A 25,263-nucleotide genomic window follows, 5' to 3' on the forward strand; every position below is an offset into this window, starting at 1 on the left:
ATGGCAGGATACTGGAAACCCGGAGCGATGGAAGACGCATGGGAGCGTGTTATGATCCGGAACCATGGAAGACCACCACAAATCATTGGCAAAAGGTGACAAGAGCATTGGCAACTAATCTGGCCGCCATCCCCTTACTAACCATCACAACTAGAAGTAGCCGAGGGGTGAACTAACATCCTGTGCACCGCGAACCCAGCCGGAGAACTAACTATCCTAAAGGAAGGAAAGATGAATAACTCTCTGCCTCAGAAAATAGACAAGAATAGCAAGCCCCCCACATTCAAAGACTGCGGTGATATAGGGAAAACACAATACACAGGTAGATGACAGGATTAGCAAAAGGTGAGGCCCCTGCTGACTAAAATAGGAAAGGACAGGAAAGGGACTGATGGTGGCTAGAGAAAAACCCTGCAAAATACCAACTTCCTGATAGTACAAAAAGGCCCTCAGATCGCACGATCTGAACTCCGTCCTATACCAGGTGTCCTTGTCATACCAATGAACAGAAAACAAGAATCATAACAAACTCAACAAGCTACAAACACATGGACCCAAAGGAGCTATACTCCACACAGAACTGCAGGGAGTTCCTCAACAATCCACTGAGGGGGAAAATCCCTGGAAGCAAATAACCTGAAACCAACCACAGCAAATGACAAACCCAAATAAACAAAAGAACCAGACAATAAATAAAGAGCAAGCACTTATCTGGAGTAGATGTGGTGTAGAGCAGGATTAAGCATGCTGGAGATACAAAGAACAACTGACATCAGGCAACAGCCTGCAATCAGACCAGGACTTAAATAAGCAGAGAGTTAGCAAAGGAAACACCCACTGCACAACACACCTGGTCCAAGTCCAAACCATTCCTGGCCACCAGAGGGAGCCTCCCAGCAGCCAAAACATAACTAACATTCACAACAGGAGCGAGCCTCGGACCCCGGCATGGCCCTCCGGATGGAGGAACTGAAGCAGCTTGGTCGCCGGTTGCAACAGCTCATGGGAGAAGTGGAGGAGAAGGACGCTGAAGCCGAGGCCCTGGGTGACGCCCGAGCAGCAGCCAGCGGAGCGGAGAGTCGGGTGACCCAGACCACTGCAACTGACTCGGGTAAGAGACCTGTCACCCCCACTGCATCGTACGTCGCCCCTGCTGAACCGGACTCGGCCGTGTCTGACGAGCAGCCTTTACCCAGCCCCCCAGCCGGTAAACCCAAAGCCACCGCTGAACGCGTGAAGGCGTGGGCTGCCGCCGCGGAACCCGGCAGCGGATGCTCCACCCCAGACCGGCTAAGCCCTGACCTGCTCCTGGAGCCTTTGCCCAGCCCCCCGACCGGGAAGTGGCTTTTCAGCTACCGGAGGAAGAGCCTGAAGATTACTAAATGAACAGACATTTCTTTTAAATAGCCCCTCTTCAGCCCCTATTGCCCTACTTTCTTTTTGAAGATGTCCCCTCTGCACTGCCCTGCCCCTTTTTTCTTTATGAAGATGTCACCCTCTCTGAATTCCTGCCCCTCATTCTTTTCGAAGACGACCCCCCCCCCCCCCACACTGTTTATGTTCACCAGGCCACTGGACTTAAAGTGGCCGGTGTATAGTGTATAAATGTATAATTTGTGTATGAATAACCAGGCCACTGGACGATAGGTGGCTGGTCTATTCTAGTTTAGTGGACAACTGGGCCACTGGACTATGCGTGGCCAGGACTGCTTAATGTATATAGTTGCACCCGTTGTGCCCCCTACCAGAATTATGGTGGGATTGCACCTTGAGAAAAGGTTGTGCATTGGACTGCAAAGTGCTCTAAAGACTCTAAAGTTTGTTTACCTGTTATGCAACGTTCAAGTGAAAGTGCCTCCCATAAAGGGATGAAAAGTTTATTGTTATTTTAGCATTACAAACATTTTGCAGTTAACACCACTGTATTTTTGTTTCAGCTCGCGGACGTGCTGGGATTTGCTGTGGGGGAGTGTGGCGCCCCTGAGGCTTCCGTCGCCACAGAGATATTGCACCTCAGCCAGAGGTGTGATATCCCATCCTGGGTAAGAATGGGGTCACCTACCGGTCCACAGACTAAACTTGCACACACCAATTGGTAGGCATACACTGGGTCAGGGATAGTGGCAGCAACCCCCATAGATGTATTCAATGGGCCATAAGTCCCATTCCTGGTCCCAATAGTGTGGGTGGGGCCTAGTCAGTGGCTGTGTGGGAGGAGTCAGCAAGTGTGAATAGAGAAGGGAACCAGGAAGTTCCAGTTCAGTCAAGTCTAGTCAGCCTGTCCGGCAGAGAGGGAGAGAGGGAGGTAGTTACCTCAGGAAAGTGAAGGAGAAGAGAAAGTGACAGAAGGAAGTTCCTGGTGGAGATCCTGGGGTCTAGTTAGGCCCAGGTGACACCTAAAGAAAGAAAGAATCCCAGGGCCAAGGAAGGGTATATTGGCTCGTGGCCTGTTCCACTGGAAGATCGGGTGGAGGAATCTGGCTGCATTCGGCGACGCCCCAGCCAGAGGGAAGAAAGACAATTCCTCAAAAGTAACACCGAAGGCCCGGGGTGGTTGCAAGCGCCCGGGGCCACAACCTGCCACAGATACCCTGTGAAGGGGGCAAGATACAACTGCGGTTAGCTCCCTTTGTTCAGGCCCTGTGGTGGAGGCCAAGACCAGCACAGCTACAACGGTCAAGGCTAGGAAGTCAGTCAGGAAAGAGACACAGGAGGGGTGCACCGGTATTGACCTCTGAACTACCCAGGATCGGCGGAGGACCATGACAGTGGATCCCAGCATACTGTGGGCAACCGGTTTGCTAGCACCTGGATTCAGAAACAGTGAGTAAAAGACCTTAACTGCAAGCCCTGTGTCATCTGATTTATCCTGCGCTCCTACTACAGCACACAACACCATAGAACCTACAAAGTACCAAAGGTTGCCCCGGGGTACCCGCTCTACCTGTGGAGAGCAAGCAACATCTCAGCTGCTATAATATCAGCCCCGGAGGTCACTTCCAGCAGCTGCGGCCCTAAAGAGCTGCAATTTACCACAGGTTGCGTCATGAATCTTTCATAAACTTTATTATAATCATCACCCCCAATACCGCCACCATTAACTGACTCCACCAGGGTCACGGAGTCGGGCCCCGCCACCGCAGACTACCCCGGACTAGTCCGGCCCGACACAGAGTCACCTAAGGCCCTGGGGTGGGCGAGTCACTTTTCCCCAAGTAGTGCCCGCCCCCTAGGTGGTTATCCTAGTGACCAGGAGAGTCCCATGTCTCATGATGGACACCTCCCTATCTACCCCTGTACTATATCTTAAAGGAGATGCATTACCCTGTGGCGACTGAAGCCTCAGGGGCGCCACACATGGACTGCATCTCCCTGCTTTTTTAAAGCCCTTCGGGGAGGGGTAAATTGATGCCACTGTACTGCTGTGTTGTCTGCCTGAAAGGATTTTGAATATTGAGACTACTAGATAGGTCTCTGGGTTGTGTCTTGTCTGTACTGGCAGGGGTATGAGAGCACCAGCCCTACACCTGTCACTCATCCACCTCTATATAGCCTAGGAAGCTAATGTCTAGGGCAAAACAGTGGTTCTGCCCTGTAAAACAACTTTTTGCTGTTTTGGAAGCTTTTAGACCTCCGAAAGGTGTTTTCTCTGCCTGACATTTGGCCGCCCATTGAAACCAATGTGGTTTGAAAAGGTTCGCTAAAAGCTCAAAATTTGGTTTGATAAAGGTTTGCGAACATACCCGAACCGTGGAAGGTTCGCTCATCTCTAGTCTTCAGTACAGAGGAATCTCATCAGAATAATCTGGGAGATTTGAAAATCTGGTCAGTGTCTATGGAATAGAAGTACCTCATCAGAATAATATGAAAAATCATGAAAAATCATGTGTAGGGTTGGTGCTCCCATACCCCTGTCAGTACAGACAAGCACAATTTGGAGCCCCATCTTGGAGTCTTGAGATTAAAAAACTTTCAGGAGGACAGAGGCATCAAATGCCCCCCCCCCCCCCCCCCCCCCCCCGCCGCCCTCCCCATAGTGTCTTTGCACAACAGGGAACTATGCTTAAAAATAAAGCGATGATTGAGTAACAGGCGTAGACCTCTTTCTCCCAGAACCCTGACACTATAGACAAGACACAATTTTGGGGACCCATCTTGGAACCCTGATATTTAGAAATATTGCAGGCAGACAGCAGGACAATGGCATCAATTTTCCCCCCACACAAATTTCCCCATAGTGTGTTTGCACAGCAGAGAGGTATGGTCCATGTAACAGACAAGATGTGAGCAATTTCTTTTTAAAAATCAAGAGATGCATGAGTGACAGACGTAGGCCTATTTCTTCCACAATCTTGGCACTACAGACAAGACACAACTTGAAGACCCATGTTAGAGTCTTGATATTTAAAAACATTGCAGGCAGACTACGGAACCACAGGACAGTGGCATCAATTCCCCCCACCACAAGACAATTTGAACATCCATCTTGGGAGTCATCCCATTAAAAACCTATTAGGCAGGCAGCAGGACAATGGCATCAATTCCCCCTCTCCATTTCACCAAAGTGTGTTTGCACAGCAGGGATGTGGCCTAGGTGTTTCATGTGGGATAAAAACACCAGGCATGGTCACTTCTGTAACACCTGATGAGCTCTCACTCACCCAGACTGCAGTGAGTAAAGAGGTGGAGTTTCTGCGGTCGGAAACCTGTGTGAGAATAGTTTCGATGATTATAGACAAAAAAGACTGACTGCACTCCTCGACCTGACGTGTGAACAGGTGCATAACTGAACATGACATAAAATACAAAAAAAACAGTTTGCACTCTGATAATGCTAAAGTATGGAAACCATGAATATGTGAACATGGATCTGCATTACTGCTAAGGAAAATCTGAGAAAAATATGAGATATTTAGCATATAGAAATGGCCATTTGTATATCTGCCCAGTTGCCCCTTCACGGCATATCTCGTAACTGGGTCCCTGACGCTATGCTGAAGCCTCTCTCTAGGTTAAAAACCTCCTGTGTATGGGCAAGTAGGAACCTGCTATATAGGATAAGATTACCTGTGGCAACTGGGGGAAGGGTGCACGGTCAGAAGGTATGACCCTCTTCATATAGACAAAAAAGACTGACTGCACTCCTCGACCTGACGTGTGAACAGGTGCATAACTGAACATGACATAAAATACAAAAAAAACAGTTTGCACTCTGATAATGCTAAAGTATGGAAACCATGAATATGTGAACATGGATCTGCATTACTGCTAAGGAAAAGTTATGCACCTGTTCACACGTCAGGTCGAGGAGTGCAGTCAGTCTTTTTTGTCTATATGAAGAGGGTCATACCTTCTGACCGTGCACCCTTCCCCCAGTTGCCACAGGTAATCTTATCCTATATAGCAGGTTCCTACTTGCCCATACACAGGAGGTTTTTAACCTAGAGAGAGGCTTCAGCATAGCGTCAGGGACCCAGTTACGAGATATGCCGTGAAGGGGCAACTGGGCAGATATACAAATGGCCATTTCTATATGCTAAATATCTCATATTTTTCTCAGATTTTCCTTAGCAGTAATGCAGATCCATGTTCACATATTCATGGTTTCCATACTTTAGCATTATCAGAGTGCAAACTGTTTTTTTTGTATTTTATGTCATGTTCAGTTATGCACCTGTTCACACGTCAGGTCGAGGAGTGCAGTCAGTCTTTTTTGTCTATATGAAGAGGGTCATACCTTCTGACCGTGCACTTCTCCCCCAGTTGCCACAGGTAATCTTATCCTATATAGCAGGTTCCTACTTGCCCATACACAGGAGGTTTTTAACCTAGAGAGAGGCTTCAGCATAGCGTCAGGGACCCAGTTACGAGATATGCCGTGAAGGGGCAACTGGGCAGATATACAAATGGCCATTTCTATATGCTAAATATCTCATATTTTTCTCAGATTTTCCTTAGCAGTAATGCAGATCCATGTTCACATATTCATGGTTTCCATACTTTAGCATTATCAGAGTGCAAACTGTTTTTTTTGTATTTTTTTTGTATTTTTTTTGTAGTTTCGATGATTATGCAGGAGGAGGAATAAGGAGCAGGTGTGGTTAATTTGGTGGCCGGTGCTTAGGTAGGCCCGGTAGGCCACATTTTACCTCAGTAAGATTACCACAGTAATGCATGTTGCTTGCGCCTGTACCTGTTTATGCATGTAGCAGACAATTTATTTGAATTTTTGCCTACTCTACTGAGTTGGTTACAACATTGGCAGATAAAGAAAGTTGATTAATCCTTTGCGGTCTCAAAAAAGGCGCAGGCTAGGCTCCTCTTCGTGTAAACTGCAGACCAGTTACCGCAACTGGCCACAACCAGAGTTGTGGCTGAGGATGCAGTGCTTCTCAAGGTTGCATCACTACGTGTTTGTATGGGAATTGCCAACATAAGCTCCTCGGCTTCTTTCTCCTCCTCCTCTTCCTCATATGCTGAGCTATACAGCTGTGTGCCTCTGAGTTCACACAAAATGGGATCTACAACTTTGTCGTCATGCTCTATGTTGTCCCAATCCTCTTCCTAACCTGACATCACAGGACAGTATGTGTGCGCCTCAGGTATCTGAGTCTCATCATCATCACTTCCACCCCTGAGGGTTAATGTCAGTTGACTAGGGTTGGGATCTTGTTTGGACCCTTCTTTGTCAGGGCCAGGATCCAACTGACAAAGATTTTGGGCATCGGTACAGATGCTTTCCTCCTCTTGAGTCTGGGAATCTTTGGAGCGGACCTGTGATGCCCATGGGATAGAATGTGTGGACAGCTCTGCAGACTCGCCCATGTGTGGTTCCCCACAGTTTGCCGGTTGGTGATTTATGACGCGGGAGGAAACAAGTGTAATTGTGGTGGCCCCTCTGGAGGAATGAAGTGTGTGTGATGTTGAGGTGGAGGAAGAGGAGGAGAGGCCACTTGATGCAGCACTTGCCATCCACTCCAGCACCTGCTGTTTATCAGCCTCAATTGGAAGTTGAAGCAATGTGTGGCTGCCAAAGAAATCTAGTGGAGTAGACTGTCCAGTAACGGAAGTTCTCATTTCTCCTGAGATATGATGAGCCGATGTTTGCTCAGTAGAGCTTTGACTAACAGAACTTCCCACACGTACACCCCATACACCCCGCCTATTCACCCTTCCTCCAGAGCCTCGTCATTATTTACCACTCATGGTTGATGTACCCTTCCCCTTTCATGCAGATGTTTTGCAACCTTCCGGCCACACCTGTCACACACCTGACACAAAAGAGAAATTATTTATTTCCTGCCTGAGTTGCCAATATTGTGAAGGCACTATATGATAGTAGTATGAAATACCACTACCTACAAATGTGCTTCACTGCGTAATTTTTAGCAAACACAGAAACCTGTCAAGACCTTTTTAGCTAGTTCACTAGTAAATTTACAGCAGGCAGTACTAACTAATGATAACTACAAATGTGTTTCACTGGCTAATTGGGAGCAGGCAGAAATAAGGCACAATAGCCATTTAGATCCTTCACTGGTAACTCCTTAGCAGACACTACAAGTAACAATCCCTATTTTTATCATGAAATGCCGATTTGTGGCACGCAGCTTTCCCTACACTGCACGCCACTATTCTACACTATCGCTCTCCTAGCATTACACCCCTAGATAAGCTCACTGTCCAGCAGCACCTTCCCTAACGTTTCACATTCATAAAATGGCACAGACGCTGCATGTCCTCATTATATATGCAGAGGGACATGTGACTTAGGCAGCCAATCACACAAACCCTTGTGTCTGAACCTTGTGGATGTTTGCTGTGTGATGATTGGTTGCAGGAACATTCGATAATAAGGTTAAGAAAAAAAATATATGGCGCCAAACGTCTGGCTTCTCCCGAGTCCCCACCCCCTCCACTCAATAAACACATCCCCCATTCATCGTACAGCACAATCCTATCCAAAAGCAGAACATGTTTAAAAAGAAGGATTTTTGTGTACTCACCGTAAAATCTCTTTCTCTGAGTCTTCATTGGGGGACACAGGACCATGAGTTATGCTGCTGTCACTAGGAGGCTGACACTAAGTAAACAGAAAAAGTTAGCTCCTCCCCAGCAGTATAACCCCTGAGCCGGAGGCGGGCTCAATCAGTTTAGTGCACAAGCAGTAGGAGGAGAACCAAACAAACCTGGATAAAACAAGGTAAAAACTATGACCATTAGTCGTGTGACCAGTGGCCTGGGAATATGGCCACTGGGGTAACAGGCAGGTAATATATAACAAAAAACACAAGCAGGGTGGGTGCTGTGTCCCCCAATGAAGACTCAGAGAAAGATTTTACGGTGAGTACACAAAAATCCTTCTTTCTCTATCGTTTCATTGGGGGACACAGGACCATGGGACGTCCAAAAGCAGTCCCTGGGTGGGAAGAGAACCATCACCGGAGATCGGAAGGAGCCCCTTCCCCCTGTCGGGCTTGACCCAGACCTACAAGCACCTACCTTGATACGGTGTGCCACTGCCGCCCGCCAACCTTACGGCAAGACTGGGCTCTGCCGAAGCTTGGGTGTGACCCTGGTAGAAACTAGTAAAGGTATGCCGACTAGATCAGGTGGCGGTCCAGGGGACCTGGTCGGTCAACGTCTGAAGTCCAATCGTCCAAGGGGTACCCCTTGCTCGGTAGACCGCGGCGGAAGTCCGTCCTTCATGCGATAGTCTAAACATATGGAGGAATGGATCCATGTGAAATTCTGGCCCTTGGCGCCAGCATGTGCCTCTTGGGAACGGGTGGAAGGATGGACTGACTGTCGGTGTAACCAAAAAGTGGTGACCTACAGACATAAATGACTGAGGGCTCGTACCAGCTCTGGAACGAACTAGGCCCCTTTTCAGGTTGAGAGAGGAGACTAGAACCGAACACTGAAACCTAAACTCCTCTTCTGGAAGGAACAGCGAGCTGCCTTGGACAGAAACGAAGGGTTCTGGCCGGAGCCCCCCCTTGACCTGCTAGAAGAGCCAGAAAAGGGAAGAAAAAACGACAAGAGGGCTGTCCGCCCTGATGCCGTCTGTAACCAAAAGATGGCTACGAGGAGCCCACCTATCAAAACAGGTGGGAGCAGGGAAAAAGGGGTACCTTGAAGCAAACCCATCACTGGATTAAGGTTCCACGTTTCTAGTGAACGAAGATACCGCCGAGCCAGATGGACGCTTCTCTGAGTGAAGGCCGTGATCGAAGGACGGGAGTAAGAGGACTCCGAAAACCCGAAACAAATCGAGCAGACACCTGGTTGATACAGGGACGCGCGAGAGGGCCGCATCCAGATCTGACTGGAAGAATGCCAGCAAGAAGGAGGGGAGGGAGAGAGAGGAGAAGGGAAGATGTGCTCCTCAGACCACCGGGGGAGCTCTTTACGAGTGGAAATAAATTCTCGAGGAAACTGGATTCCAGGCCCTCATCATTGTCTGCAATCTTCTTGTCAACAGACCTGACCGAGCCCGCACCCGGGATCTACTGATGAGGCCGTTGAACTTGGGACTTCTGAGTCCTGGTAGAAGAGAGGGGCCCCGACACGGAAGAACTGGGCGGTCTGAAAGGAGCCACGGGGCATCTGCGAGGAGTTGAGTAAGTTATGTGAACTATGCTCGCCTGGGCCACTCCAGAGCCATCTTCTGCCTTGGTCCATCTTGAGAACCCCCGAGATAATGGGAAGCCGCGGGAAGATGCACAAGAGCCTGAACAGGCTTCACGACCAGTCGAGGGTGTAGTCACCTAGTCCAGAGCAGGTGGCACCCTCGATGCACCATTGACTTGAAAGTTGGATCGGAAGACCAATAGGTCCACGACTGGAGATCTTCCTCCACCGGAGGTCTGGCTGGTGACTTCCCTGTTGAGGAGCCATTTGCCTAAGCGAGGTCCTTCCTGCCGCGAAAATCGATCGTTGAAACGTCCACGCTAGGGATGTGGTGCCGAGATTAGCGAGTGAAGAGAACCGTCCCAGAGCAAGATCTACTAGGCCTCTTCCCTTGCCATGACACTCCCTGCGTCTCCCTGGAGGATGATGCACTTCACCGCTGTGGCATGGTCCGACTGGAACCTGAATGGGCCACCTCGACCCAGAGAAGAAATTGTAAACCGGGCTAACCGGAGGGCTCTGATTTCCGGAATGTTGAAGAGGAGAGAATGCCCAAGGGGTGTCCCTCGGGACCGTGCCGAGGAATGGTGGAGTAGGATACCCTAGCACGGGAGACTGGTGACGGTTGATAACATCCACCGGAGGAGGAAAGGGGAGCTTCCCAAGGGACGGTTGTGAAAACTGGTCCGCTAGGAGGGGATTGGCGGGTCACCCGCGAAGACGGAACATTCCTGACTCCATTCTTCAGTGTGGTCCGCTGGAGAGTCAAGGATGAAATCTGGTAAGTGCACCGCCGCTATTACCGCCACAGACTGCCGAGGACTCGCATAGCAAAAACCGATGGAAAAAGGGGCGCGGATGGCAAAGGGTACGCGGGACTCTGTGCCAGGAAGAAAACTACTCCTGCGTGAGGAGTAGCTACCCTTGGACGGGCTCGAATACCGTGCCTAAGGGATGATCTACCGGGTCGGGGTCTGAGAGGACTCCCTCCGGTAGCTCAGCTACCCTAGTAGCGAAAAAGTGATGATGACGGGGTCTAAACCTCAAGGTGAGGGCCCTTGAAGGGAGAACTCTGGTCCTCCAGGTCGTTTCTGGGCGGAGTGAACCTAGCAGCCCTGTAGAGTAGGATGCGCAGGGATAGTGATCCTTGCAAACGCTCTTAAAAAACTGGAACGGTCCACTGTCACGCGAGGCGGAGGGACTGTTGGAGGGATAAAGGCGCCCTGACGGGTGCGGCGTGAACGGACTGGGACCTAGCGGTGAGGGGACGATCCTGATGCATCTGGGCCGATGCCGGGAAAGAGATGTACTCTTCCCTTACGTAGCCTAGGGGAGAGATGTACTCTACCCTGACGTAGCCTAGGGGAGCAACTGGACCTGTCCCTCTCCGAAGGGGCGTTCACCTAAAGTCGGAAGGGAAGTCAGCGACTCCTTAGATGTCGATTCCACGTTCCTAATCCTGAGTCCGAGGTCTCAACGGGTGTGCACACTGATGCTAGAGGCTCAGGCCGAGCAGCAGTCAGACACCAGGTCTGTGAAGAAAGGGTACTCACCGAAGATGATAACCAGTCCAGGGTCGGCATAGGTGGAACATGGTCCGCCGCGTAGGGTGTCCGCGGAGTGCCACGTTAGGGACGAGAAGCCAGAAGGAACACAGGCGGGTCGATTACAGGGTAGCGTGCCCCTTCCTTTCGGAGCCCCCTTCGAGAAGGGGTAATGACAAATAAAGGGACTTACCACTGGTAAACGTCGTGTCCGGGAAATATCCATGTTCACGCAGTCAGCACGGCGAACTCTGGATGTCCCCTGTAAACCGCAGGGGCCCGCCACATTCGTCTCTCCAAGGTGGCATGCCCCCTCTCTCCGGAGCCCTTTGGGGGAATGATAATGACAATAACACGACTTACCGCTGGTAAACGGCGTGTCTGGTTGTTGCTTGTGATCAATCAGCGACTCCAGTGTAGCATGCCCTTTCTCTCCGAAACCCCTTTGGAGAAAGGAATAATGATAATGACAAGACTTACCGCTGGTAAACGTCGTGTCTGGTTGTTGTCAGTGATCACGCGGTAACTCGGCGAACTCTGGATGTCCCCTGATACATCAAGGGTCCGCTCCAAACGTCTTAAAGGAGACCTGCGTGCACGGAGAGAAGAGGGCTGTCCGTAGCCTTACGGCTTGACTCACCATTTCTAGCAGGCTATTCGTCATGCGTCAAAACATCCAGGTCCTGCTTGGAGTCCAGCAGAGGTGGAACGCCTGGGCCATCACCCGAGAGGTCGAAAGGCTACCGGAGGAAAGGCAGTCTGGACCTGGGGATTAAGGTGAAGCCTGGGGGGCCGCAGAAGACGAGACCTTGCGGGTCCGCTTCCGGCAGAGGGAAAGGTCCCTCGTATGGGACTCACCTCCCCGAGGGGATTGCGCCAGTCCTGTGGATGATCTAACAGAGCGTCGGCCAGGAACGCAGCGCATGTGCACCAACCCGAGGAACGCCAGCGAGGGGATTTATGGCCAGAGACAGGCGCTAACCATCCGGCAGGGGCGGGGAAGCAGGGGCGTGCAGTGCCAGTGGTTGCGGTAGTTGTAAAACATCCATCTGACATCATTTGGGGTAAGACACAATTGAAGGAAACGTAGACCTGAGCTTACCGGTCCAAAATAACAAATATCTCAAGCTGAGACCTGTAAGAGTTAATAAACTCAATCTACATATATTGTAATAACTCAACCCATGATAAATAAAAACCCACTATCGTTAAAATGATTGTGGCTATTTTGGGTCTATTTTTCCTGATAAGGGTTGCTGCAGCCTCAGCAATCCGCAGACCAGGAGTCTGCCATAGTGATGAGCGAGTACTAAAAAGCTCGGGTGCTCGAAGCTCGGGCCGAGCCTCCCAAGATACTCGTGTACTCGGCCCGAGCAACGAGCCCAATGTTATCCTATGGGAGACCCGAGTATTTTTGTGAAATGACCCCCCGGCAGCATGGAGAAACCCTAAAAATGTCACAAAAGTCTCAGAAGAGTGCTCAAATGACATGGCAACAGCATGGGGAAGACCCCTTGAAGCATTTATCACTCAAAAGTCACAGCTGTGAACAATTTTGTCCGCGTTTTACGCCATTTTTACGGACTCACCAGAAAACCTTCCAAAATGACCCCAAAATGATTTTTCATGGCAGAAATGTTAAGGGCACATACCCTATAGTGAGATAGAGCTGGTGTATGTTACTTTTTGAGATTAATACATGAAAGATTTTACGTGAAAACATTGTGTGGCACTCCGATGTCCCTGAGAAGAGACGTACATGAAGGCCTCTTGAGTCTAATGTGCCCATTTTGAGGAAGTGAGTCTTTGTAGTATTTTCCTTTGCCAGGGCAGTCCAAAATTGTGAGGTTCACCAATGCCCCTGCATACAGACGTGCATGAGGGCCTGTAAACCTGAAGTGCCCATTGTAAGGAAGTGGGTCTATTTCAGTATAGCCCTTTGCCAGGGCAGCCACAAATTGGGAGGCTCCACATTGTCCCTGGATAGAGACGTGCATGATGGCCTGTAAACCTGAAGTGCCCATTGTAAGGAAGTGGGTCTATTTCAGTATAGCCCTTTGCCAGGGCAGCCAAAAATTGGGAGGCTCCACATTGTCCCTGGATAGAGACGTGCATGATGGCCTGTAAACCTGAAGTGCCCATTGTAAGGAAGTGGGTCTATTTCAGTATAGCCCTTTGCCAGGGCAGCCAAAAATTGGGAGGCTCCACATTGTCCCTGGATAGAGACGTGCATGATGGCCTGTAAACCTGAAGTGCCCATTGTAAGGAAGTGGGTCTATTTCAGTATAGCCCTTTGCCAGGGCAGCCAAAAATTGGGAGGCTCCACATTGTCCCTGGATAGAGACGTGCATGATGGCCTGTAAACCTGAAGTGCCCATTGTAAGGAAGTGGGTCTATTTTAGTATAGCCCTTTGCCAGGGCAGCCAAAAATTGGGAGGCTCCACGTTGTCCCTGGATAGAGACGTGCATGATGGCCTGTAAACCTGAAGTGCCCATTGTAAGGAAGTGGGTCTATTTTAGTATAGCCCTTAGGCAGGGCAGCCAAAAATTGGGAGGCTCCACATTGTCCCTGGATAGAGACGTGCATGATGGCCTGTAAACCTGAAGTGCCCATTGTAAGGAAGTGGGTCTATTTCAGTATAGCCCTTTGCCAGGGCAGCCACAAATTGGGAGGCTCCACATTGTCCCTGGATAGAGACGTGCATGATGGCCTGTAAACCTGAAGTGCCCATTGTAAGGAAGTGGGTCTATTTCAGTATAGCCCTTTGCCAGGGCAGCCACAAATTGGGAGGCTCCACATTGTCCCTGGATAGAGACGTGCATGATGGCCTGTAAACCTGAAGTGCCCATTGTAAGGAAGTGGGTCTATTTTAGTATAGCCCTTTGCCAGGGCAGCCAAAAATTGGGAGGCTCCACGTTGTCCCTGGGTAGAGACGTGCATGAGGGCCTCAAAACATTAAGTGTCCATTTTAAGGAAGTGGGTGTATTATAGTATAGCCCTTAGGCAGGGCAGCCAAAAATTGGGAGGCTCCACGTTGTCCCTGGGTAGAGACGTGCATGAGGGCCTCAAAACATTAAGTGTCCATTTTAAGGAAGTGGGTGTATTATAGTATAGCCCTTAGGCAGGGCAGCCAAAAATTGGGAGGCTCCACGTTGTCCCTGGGTAGAGACGTGCATGAGGGCCTCAAAACATTAAGTGTCCATTTTAAGGAAGTGGGTGTATTATAGTATAGCCCTTAGGCAGGGCAGCCAAAAATTGGGAGGCTCCACGTTGTCCCTGGGTAGAGACGTGCATGAGGGCCTCAAAACATTAAGTGTCCATTTTAAGGAAGTGGGTGTATTATAGTATAGCCCTTAGGCAGGGCAGCCAAAAATTGGGAGGCTCCACGTTGTCCCTGGGTAGAGACGTGCATGAGGGCCTCAAAACATTAAGTGTCCATTTTAAGGAAGTGGGTGTATTATAGTATAGCCCTTAGGCAGGGCAGCCAAAAATTGGGAGGCTCCACGTTGTCCCTGGGTAGAGACGTGCATGAGGGCCTCAAAACATTAAGTGTCCATTTTAAGGAAGTGGGTGTATTATAGTATAGCCCTTAGGCAGGGCAGCCAAAAATTGGGAGGCTCCACGTTGTCCCTGGGTAGAGACGTGCATGAGGGCCTCAAAACATTGTTCCCATTGCAAAGGAGCGGGTCTCCTGTCGTTGTAATGTCCATTCTGCAAAGAATGGGCGAAAAAATTTACCACTGGGGGTATACCTGAAACAAAGGCCTAAGTATTGCAATTTGTAACGGTCATCATCATGGTGGCGCATGAGGAGAAGGAGGAGGAGTCCAGCGATTATCCAAAGTCCAGAAGTGTGTACCCATGGGTGAGTGGAGGTACATGGCAAACTTTAAATTCCGCTCTCATTTGCTGGTGGTGTGGTGAAGTCTGGCCCAATCCAACCCTTGTTCATCTTGATCAGAGTCAGCCTGTCAGCATTTTCAGTTGACAGGCGGGTGCGTTTATCTGTAATGATTCCACCTGCGGCACTAAAAACACGCTCTGACAAAACGCTAGCAGCAGGGCAGGCCAGGACTTCCAAGGCGTAGAGAGCCAATTCATGCCACGTGTCCAGCTTGGATACCCAATAATTGTAAGGCACAGAGGAATGTCGGAGTACTGTTGTTCGATCTGCAAGGTACTCCTTCAGCATCTGGGCAAACTTAGGATTTCTTGTGGCACTACCCCGCACCTCAGGGGCTGTGGTACGTGAGGGGCTGAGAAAACTGTCCCACATCTTAAAGACTGTTCCCCTACCTCTGGCGGATTGGACTTGTGCCTCTCTCGGCTGTACGCCTCGGTTGTCCACTGATTCATGACCTATGCTGCTAGCGTTTTGTGAGGGGAATGCTTTGCTTACTTCCGTGAGTATGGCCTTCCGAAACTGCTGCATTTTGGTTGACCTCTCCTCCACGGGAATAAGAGACAAAAAGTTCTCCTTGTAGCGTGGGTCTAACAGTGTTACCAACCAGTAATGATTGTCGGCCAAGATGTTCTTAACGCGAGGGTCACGAGACAGGCAGCTTACCATAAAGTCAGCCATGTGCGCCAGACTCTTAACAGCCAGGACTTCAGTAGCCTGACCAACAAGATGACTGAACATGCTGTCCTCCTCCTCCTCCTCCTCCTCCTCCTCATCTACCCTGTCCTCTGGCCAGCCACGCTGAAACGAGGATATGACTGGTGTGCATGTCATATCCTCAATTTGGCCGGAGAGTTGCTCCATGTCTTCATCCTCCTCCTCGTCATAGTCCTCCACTGCACGTTGTGATGAGACGAGGCTGGGCTGTGTGTTATCACCCACACCCACTACTGTTTCTTGCTGCAACTCATCGCGCTCCGCCTGCAATGCATCATGTTTGTTTTTCAGCAGAGACCGTTTTAGAAGGCAGAGTAGCGGTATGGTGACGCTAATAATGGCGTCATCACCACTCACCATCTTGGTGGAGTCCTCAAAGTTTTGGAGGATGGTACATAGGTCTGACATCCATCTCCACTCCTCAGGTGTTATGTGTGGAGTTTGACCCATTTCCCGACGGCTTAGGTGATGCAGGTACTCAACAACTGCCCTCTTCTGCTCACATATCCTGACCAACATGTGCAGAGTTGAATTCCAACGCGTGGGGACATCACACACCAGTCTGTGAGCCGGAAGATGCAAACGGCGCTGAAAGCCGGCAAGGCCGGCTGAAGCAGTAGGTGACTTTCGAAAATGTGCAGACAGGCGGCGAACTTTTACCAGTAGATCAGACAGCTCTGGGTATGACTTTATAAACCGCTGAACCACGAGGTTGAGCACATGGGCCACGCATGGAACATGTGTCAGCTGGCCTCGCCTCAAAGCCGCCACCAGGTTCCGGCCATTGTCACACACGACCTTTCCTGGCTTTAGGTTCAGAGGTGTGAGCCAGTGATCTGCCTGCTGTTTCAGAGCTGTCCACAGCTCTTCTGCATTGTGGGGTTTGTCACCTATGCAGATTAGCTTCAGCACAGCCTGTTGCCGCTTCGCCGAGGCAGTGCTGCAGTGCTTCCAGCTTGTGACTGGTGTGGAGGGCACAGTGGATGAGGATGCGCAGGAGGAGGAGGAGGCTGAAGAGCATGACATTCCGGAGCTGTAGAGTGTGGGTGAAACACTGACTGAGGTAGGGCCTGCAAACCTTGGTGTGGGAAGGACGTGTTCCGTCCCTCGCTCAGACTGGGTCCCAGCTTCCACAATATTAACCCAGTGTGCCGTCAACGAGATGTAGCGGCCTTGCCCACAAGCACTTGTCCACGTGTCTGTGGTTAGGTGGACCTTGGGTGAAACAGCGTTGTTCAGGGCACGTGTGATGTTTTGTGACACGTGGTTATGCAACGCGGGGACGGCACACCGGGAGAAATAGTGGCGGCTGGGGACCGAGTAACGTGGGACAGCTGCCGCCATCAGGTCACGGAATGCTTCAGTCTCCACCAGCCTAAAAGGCAACATTTCCAGCGCAAGCAGTCGCGAAATGTTAGCATTTAGAACTGTGGCATGTGGGGTGTTGGCAGTGTATTTGCGCCTGCGTTCAAAGGTTTGCTGAATGGATAACTGAACGCTGCGCTGGGACAAGGACGTGCTTGATGATGGTGTTTTTTCTGCGTAGGCAACTGCAGGTGCAGGAGTGGAGGAGGCTTGTTCGCAGGCAGCAAGGACAGAGGATTGGCTCGCATGCACAACCAGCGAAGACGTAGCAGTGACATCAGCAAGCACTGCTCCTCGACTCTGTTGTACTTCCCACAAAGTCGGGTGCTTGGCTGACATGTGCCTGATCATGCTGGTGGTGGTCAGGCTGCTAGTTTTGGTACCCCTGCTGATGCTGGCACGGCAGGTGTTGCAAATGGCCTTTTTTGAATCATCTGGATCCAACTTAAAAAACTGCCAGACTCGGGAAGACCTAACATTTGTACAGGCACCTTGTGTCGTCGTGTTGTTCCGGGGAACGGTTGCCTGACTTCTGCCTGGGGCCACCACCCTGCTTCTTACTGCCTGTTGTGATGCTACGCCTCCCTCCCCCTGTGCACTGCTGTCCTCGCTCTGCATATCCTCCTGCCAGGTTGGGTCAGTTACTGGATCATCCACCACGTCGTCTTCCTCTTCCGCACCCTGCTCCTCCTCCTGACTTGCTGACAATTGTGTCTCATCATCGTCCACCACTTGTTGAGACACGTTGCCAACTTCGTGAGAACGTGGCTGCTCAAATATTTGGCCATCTGTACAGACGATCTCCTCATGACCCACTTCAATATGAGCTGGCGAGAGGCCAGAATGTGTGAATGGAAACGTGAACAGCTCTTCCGAGTGTCCAAGTGTGGGATCATTAATGTCCGAGGAGGACGTGTACTCAGCCTGGTGGTAGGAAGGAGGATCAGGTTCAGAAATGTGCGGTGCAGTATCACGGCTACTGACACTTGACCGTGTGGAAGACAGAGTGTTTGTGGTGGTGCCAATCTGACTGGAAGCATTATCTGCTATCCAACTAACAACCTGTTGACACTGGTCTTGGTTCAAGAGCGGTGTACTGCTGCGGTCCCCAAGAATTTGGGACAGGACGTGCGAGCGACTAGATGTGGCCCTTTGTTGTGGCGAAATTAGAGCTTGCCCACGACCTCGGCCTCTGCCTGCACCACCATCACGTCCACTTCCTTGTTCCTTGCCAATGCCCTTGCGCATTTTGCAATGCTGTGCACTGCTGACGTGTATATTCACTACTTGTGCGTTATATCAAAGTGTGTGGAAATTGCACACAAGTGCACCTGTACGCTGCCACCAACAGGCACACACGTGCGGTTTTAAAAACCAAGCACGGACGCAATAATAACCTAACAGGTTTTTTTGGGGAGCGACAATTACAGACAAGTCAGACACTATCTGGACTGTTTTACACTGTGTACACCAGCCCCAGATATGATGAAGGCTGGTATACGGTCACCACTACCCTGCCTGCCTGCCTGCCTGTATACTGGTACAATAGTCCTGACAAGGACTCTTTTGGTCACTAGCCTGTATTCAGACCTGGCTATACCCTGCCTGTATATAGCAACAATAGTCCTGAGAAGGACTCTGCAACTGTACTCCGACCTGGCTATACCCTGCCTGCCTGTATACAACTAGAATAGTCCTGAGAAGGACTTTTGGTCACACTGTTTGCAGCCCTGCAACTGAAAAAGCTATAAAGGGCCGCAAAGCTTTCCCTGAATCAGCGACACTCTCCCTACACTGAATGTCTGAATAGCTGTGAGCAGAGCACAGCGCGCCGGCCGATATAAAGGCTCGGTCACGCTGTGCAGGCCGGCCAATCACTGCAATTCCACAACTAACAGGGCTGTGGCATTGCAGTGGTCTGCCAGCCAATCCCTGCATGAGGGCTGGCTCTCAAAAGAGCGCCAACATGCAGAAATGAAGACCACGAGTACAGCACGAGTATCGCGAGATTACTCGGTCCCCGCCGAGCAGCCCGAGTACAGCGATACTCGTGCGAGTACCGAGTAGTGACAAGCATGCTCGCTCATCACTAGTCTGCCATAATTCCTTTTTTTTTTTTTATCTAAAATGGACGCTGAGGGGGCTGGAGGCGGACCGAAGAGAGCGGGAAAAACTATCCACCACCCCTCTAGTGATGCCTGGGGCATATTGGAGGGCGGAGACGGAGAGGCCGGCGGCCAATAGCGCTGCGCGGGAGGCGGGCCTGGGACGCCGAAGACAGGGCCGAAGCCGGGGACTAAATTTTGAAGCTGCCGCCGCGGGCATAGGCAGCGCCGGCGGACCCACCCACGAAGCGGCGGCGGCGCAGCAGCGATGCGGATCCACCCGACCTCGGATGTCGGCAGGGAGCTCCTCGGACGTGGCCGGGGTGCCAGGCGACTAGGCCCAGACCGGGGCCTAAATTTTAGCAGCCGCCCGAGGGGGAGAAGGTAGGAGAGGGTGTCCTACCTGATCCGCGGCGCGCTGTCCAGTGTGCAGGGGTGAGACTCTGCACATGTTCCTGTGTGCTCCGCTCACCGAAGGGATGGCTGCGGGCACCAGGAAGCAGGCTGAAGAAGGCAGGGAGGTGGACGCCGGTGGGGGGTGGAAGCCCCTCTGTAACTGTAGCAGCGCTGCGGGCCCCATTCCAAGATCCAGACGCGCTGCGGCAGGTCCAGTCCCTATTGCCGAGCCCCTTGCGCCCTTTGGGGTGGTACCGCAGGGTGGATAGGGGGTGCCCTGGAAGGTTCTGCCCAACGCGAACAAACCCGGGAGTGGTACCGCGGGCATGGACGGGGGAGAGGGCCCGAAAACTGAAACCTCTGCGACCCTGGGGAGTGGTACCCACATGGGCTGCGAAAGGCTGAGGTAGAGAAGTAACGATACCTGCAGAAACAGATAAATACCACAGATGAGAGCGACGAGCGTCGCCGAGAAAAAAAGAAAAAAATACGCAAAAAATCAAGTGGCTGAAGGGGGCCCAGCCGGCCCACATCAGCCTCCTACGACACTAAGCAAAAAACTGATTGAGCCCGCCTCCGGCTCGGGGTGTATACTGCTGGGGAGGAGCTAACTTTTTCTGTTTACTTAGTGTCAGCCTCCTAGTGACAGCAGCATAACCCATGGTCCTGTGTCCCCCAATGAAACGATAGAGAAAAATGCTTTTCTTATAACATTATGAGTGATCAAACAAAAGCAAACGTTAGCAACTTTTGGGGAAAGTTCTCAGGTTACCGAGCCTGAACCAAACATGCTAACACTCTTACTGAATGGGAAATTGGCGAACCTTTATCTAACAAGTTCACTCATCTCTAGTCCTCTGCATCATCATCAGCCTCAGTGTCAGCATCAACTTCATCAGTCACCATCAGCATCCCCGTTAGCCTCAGCATTATCATTAGCGTCAGCATCAGTGTCAACATCATCATCGTCAGCCTCATTGTCAGCATCAGAGTTAGCCTTAAGGCCGTTTACACACAGCAACATCGCTAACGAGATGTTGTTGGGGTCACGTAATTCGTGACGCACATCCGGCCTCGTTAGCGACGTTGTTGCTTGTGAAACGTACGAGCGACCGCTAACGAGCAAAAATACTCACCTTATCGTTGCTTGTTGACACGGTGCTCCATTCCCAAATATCGTTGCTGTTGCAGGAAGCAGGTTGTTCGGCGTTCCTGCGGCAGCATACATCGCTACGTGTGACATCGCAAGAACGAAGAACCTCACCTTACCTGGGGCCGCCCGCAATGAAGAAGGAAGGAGGTGGGCGGGATGTTTGTCCCGCTCATCTCCGCCCCTCCGCTTCTATTGGGCAGCCGCTTAGTGACGTCGCTGTGACACCGAACGAACCACCCCCTTAGAAAGGAGGCGGTTCGCCAGTCACAGCGACGTCGCTAGGCAGGTAAGAAGTGACGGGTCCGAGTGATGTTGTGCGCCACGGGCAGCGATTTGCCCATGACGCACAACCGACGGGGGCGGGTACGCTCACTAGCGATCTCACTAGCGAGATCACAGCGCGTAAAGTGGCCTTTAGTGTCATTGTCAGTGTAAACATCGTCGTCAGCCTCAACATCAGTCTCAGTGTCATCATCATCGTCAGCCTCAACATCAGTCTCAGTGTCATCATCATCGTCAGCCTCAGCAGCAGCTTCAGCTTTAGTCTCAGCATCCTCATCAGCCTCCCTGTCAGCATCAGTGCTGGCCTCAAGTGTCTGTCTCAGTCTCAGTATAAGCATCAGTGTCAGCATCATCATGAGACTCAGCATCAGCGTCATCATGTGCTCCATCATCAGCGTCAGCATCAGCCTCAATATCAGCATCAGCTTCAGCCTCAGCAGCATCATCATCAGCGTCAGCCTCAGAGTCAGCATGAGCATCAGCCTCAACCTTAGCATTGACGTCATCATCAGTGTCAGCATCAACCTCAGTGTCAACATCAGCGTCAATATCAGCGTCAGCTTCAGCAACAACCTCATTGTCAGTATCATCATCATCATCCTCACTGTCAGCCTCAGCATCAGCCCCAGCATGAGCCTCAGTATTAGGCTAAGTGTCAGCCTCAGCTTCAGCATCAGCGTTACCATCAGCATCATCCTCAGCAGCCACGTCACCCCAGTCAGCATCATCCTCAGCAGCCACGTCACCCCAGTCAGCATCATCCTCAGCAGCCACGTCACCCCAGTCAGCATCATCCTCAGCAGCCACGTCACCCCAGTCAGCATCATCCTCAGCAGCCACGTCACCCCAGTCAGCATCATCCTCAGCAGCCACGTCACCCCAGTCAGCATCATCCTCAGCAGCCACGTCACCCCAGTCAGCATCATCATCAGCAGCCACGTCACCCCAGTCAGCATCATCATCAGCAGCCACGTCACCCCAGTCAGCATCATCCTCAGCAGCCACGTCACCCCAGTCAGCATCATCCTCAGCAGCCACGTCACCCCAGTCAGCATCAACCTCAGCAGCCTCAGTGTCAGCCTCAGCATCAGCCTCAGTGTCAGCCTCAGCATCAGCCCCAGTGTTAGCGTCAGCCTCTTCGTCAGCATCAGTCTCAGCATCAGCGTTAGGATGCAGTCACAACTGCGTATAAAATATATTTCCGTTGTTACTCCTGATGTGTCTTGGAGTGAGATGCGAGTGTCATTCCTTAGGTCATGCGAGGGTATTTTTTTCCCCTCACTTAAGGGTGTTTTATCGCTACCGATATATCGTCGGGGTCACGCTGTTAGTGACGCACATCCGGCGCCGGTAGCGACATCGCAGCGTGTGACACAAATGAGCAACGATCAACAAGCACAAAAATGTGAAAAGTTGTTGATCGTTGACACGTCGCTCATTTCCTTAATATCGCTGCTGTTGCAGGTACGATGTTGTTCGTCGCTTCTGCGGCAGCATACATTGCTACATGTGACACCGCGGGAGCGACGAACCTCTCCTTACCTGCGTCCACCGGCAATGCGGAAGGAAGGAGGTGGGCGGCATCTTCCAGCCACTCATCTCCGCCCCTCCTCTGCTATTGGCCGGCCGCTTAGTGACGTCGTGGTGACGTTGCTATGACGCCGAACGTACCTCCCCCTTGAAGGAGGTTTTGTATGGCGGTCACAGCGACGTCGCTGAAAAGGTATGTGCGTGTGACGCTGCCGTAGCGATAATCTTCACTACGGCAGCGATCACCAAATGTTGCACGAGCAACGGGGGCGGGTGCTATCGCGCACGACATCACTAGCTATCGCTAGCGATGTCGCAGCATGTAAAGCACCCTTTAGTCTTTGTGTGTTGTCCATGTGATGTCCATATTACATTTGTTTTAACATGGAGTTTTACATACTGTCAAAAGCTAAATAGATAGATGGATAGATAGATGGATAGATAAATAGATAGAGAATGGACAGATAGATAATGGATAGATAATAGATAGATAAATGTGCAACACATATATAATGTCCCAATCCCCTGCATTTTGTAATCTTGCACCCTTTAGTGCCTTTCATGTGGCACTAAAGGGTGTTTAGCCTTGTTTTTAGCCACAAATTCATTATTTTCACCAAAAAAACAACGTGGCCCCCCCCCTTAGTTTTGGCAGCTAGCAAACGTGAAGCAGACAGCAGCAACCTGCAGACCTCAGCTGTCAGCTTCACCTTGGCTGGTAATCGAAAACAGAGGCCCTCCCACGCTAGTATTTTAAATTATTTATTTAAAATTAAATAATTTAATAATTTAAAATAAAAAACATGTGGTCCCCCCAAAATGGATCACCAGGCAAGGTAAAGCGGACAGCTGTGGTCTGGTATTCTCAAGCTTGCAAGGCCCATAGTTATTGGACCCTCCCCAGCCTAAAAATATCAGGCCGCAGCCGCTCAAAAAGTGGCGTATCCATTAGATGTGCCAATCCTGGCGCTTTGTTGCAGCTCATCCCGTTGCTCTGGTGCAGTGGCAAACAGGGTAACAAATTGGGTTGATGTAAGCTGTGAATTGCCGGCTAACATCAAGCCCTAGTATTAGTAATGGGTGGGCATCTATAAGATACCCCGATTACTAATCCAGTCATTGAACAAAGAAAAATACATTTTATTTGGACAAACACCCCCCAACTACAGCCCTCGTTCACTAATTTATTACAAATTTTTATAAAAATCTCCAATGTAATCCATAGCGAGGTCCCACAACGATTCCCAAAAGTGAACTAGAAAGACATAAAAAGAGAAAATTATTAAAGAAAAAAAAACCAAGATACACCATAATTCACCAATTTATTTCCCAGGCAAATCCCTAATCCAAGTCCGGTGTAATCCAATAAGGGGGTCCCACGACGATCCATACTTACTGTTCCACTCAATGAAGAACAGAATGTAACAGCGTGTCCCTCCCCCGCCTGTGCTCATGGTGTAATAGTCTGTCTCTCCTTTGTGCTGCTTCTGCTGGGGGATTGTTTGTTCTTCTCAGCATGGGACTTCTCCAACCACAACTTGGTAAACAGAACAGAGCCAGGAGTCTAAAGTCCATTCATGTATCAAGTGTCCAGGCGGAGTTGGACTCTTCTGCCCACCTTAGGGGCTGATCCCAGGAGAGAAGAACAATGAGACCCATGTTAGGTTAGTTAGTTGGATCTCGGCTGGAGAAGGACTAGGATCTATAGCTGAGGCTGGATCCTAGAGCCTGTGTATGGACTGTCACAGACTGGAGATTAGTGGCCACGTGGGATTGTGTGTCTCAGCCACGCTATTGGATTTAAGGAACACATCTAAGGACTGTTGTTGCATTTTCTTTGGCATCGGATCGCTGTGTGGCGCCCCGGATCTGTTTTCTTTGGGTAGACTCATTGTGGACTCTAAAGAACCATTTGGATATTGGATGTTTTACGCTCCCTGCCTCGTTAAATCTTGTTGGATTGTTCATCAGCCTGGCGTCCCTTACTGCTCTGTCACATACCCCGTCACAAACTGGTGGCAGCAGCGGGATCAGAGCAGTAGAAATGGAGGACAACAGCCCATCAACGTCTGAAACCAGAACATCAGGATACAGGAACTGGACTGTGTCGAACCTCAAAACAAAGGCCTGTGAATTAGCAGTTGGCTACAAAGGACTCTCCAAGGAGCACCTAATTGAGGCTTTGGAAAACGCTAGCTTGCAATTTGGCACCGAGGAACAATTTCCACAGCAAGGACAGGAAAGACGGGAGCTGGAGGTAAATACCCAAAAAAGTCAGTGGATTGTGTGGTATGAGGAGGAGATGCCACTGGTTGGAGATGAGGTCACCATTGAATATAAGATGGATGCTATTCGCAGAGCTCAAGAGAGGGCAGCATTGCTGGAGAGGAGGCTTGCTGTGGAAGCAGCTAGAGGCTCCAAACTGTAACCACAGCACCAACTATGAGGGAATTCTCCAGAGTGTCCCGCAAGGACTTTAAGCCATTTAATGAAGCTGCAAGTGACATTGAGGGCTTCTTCCAGGACTTTGAGCATCAGTGCCGATAAATGGAAGTCCCAGAAGGCGAGTCAGACACCTGGTGGGCCTCTTGGAGGGTGGAGCTGCCGACGCCTATAGAGCTATGGACCCTCAGTGG

The sequence above is a fragment of the Anomaloglossus baeobatrachus genome, chromosome 5 (genome assembly GCF_048569485.1).
Source record: "Anomaloglossus baeobatrachus isolate aAnoBae1 chromosome 5, aAnoBae1.hap1, whole genome shotgun sequence".
Taxonomy (NCBI): Eukaryota; Metazoa; Chordata; class Amphibia; order Anura; family Aromobatidae; genus Anomaloglossus; species Anomaloglossus baeobatrachus.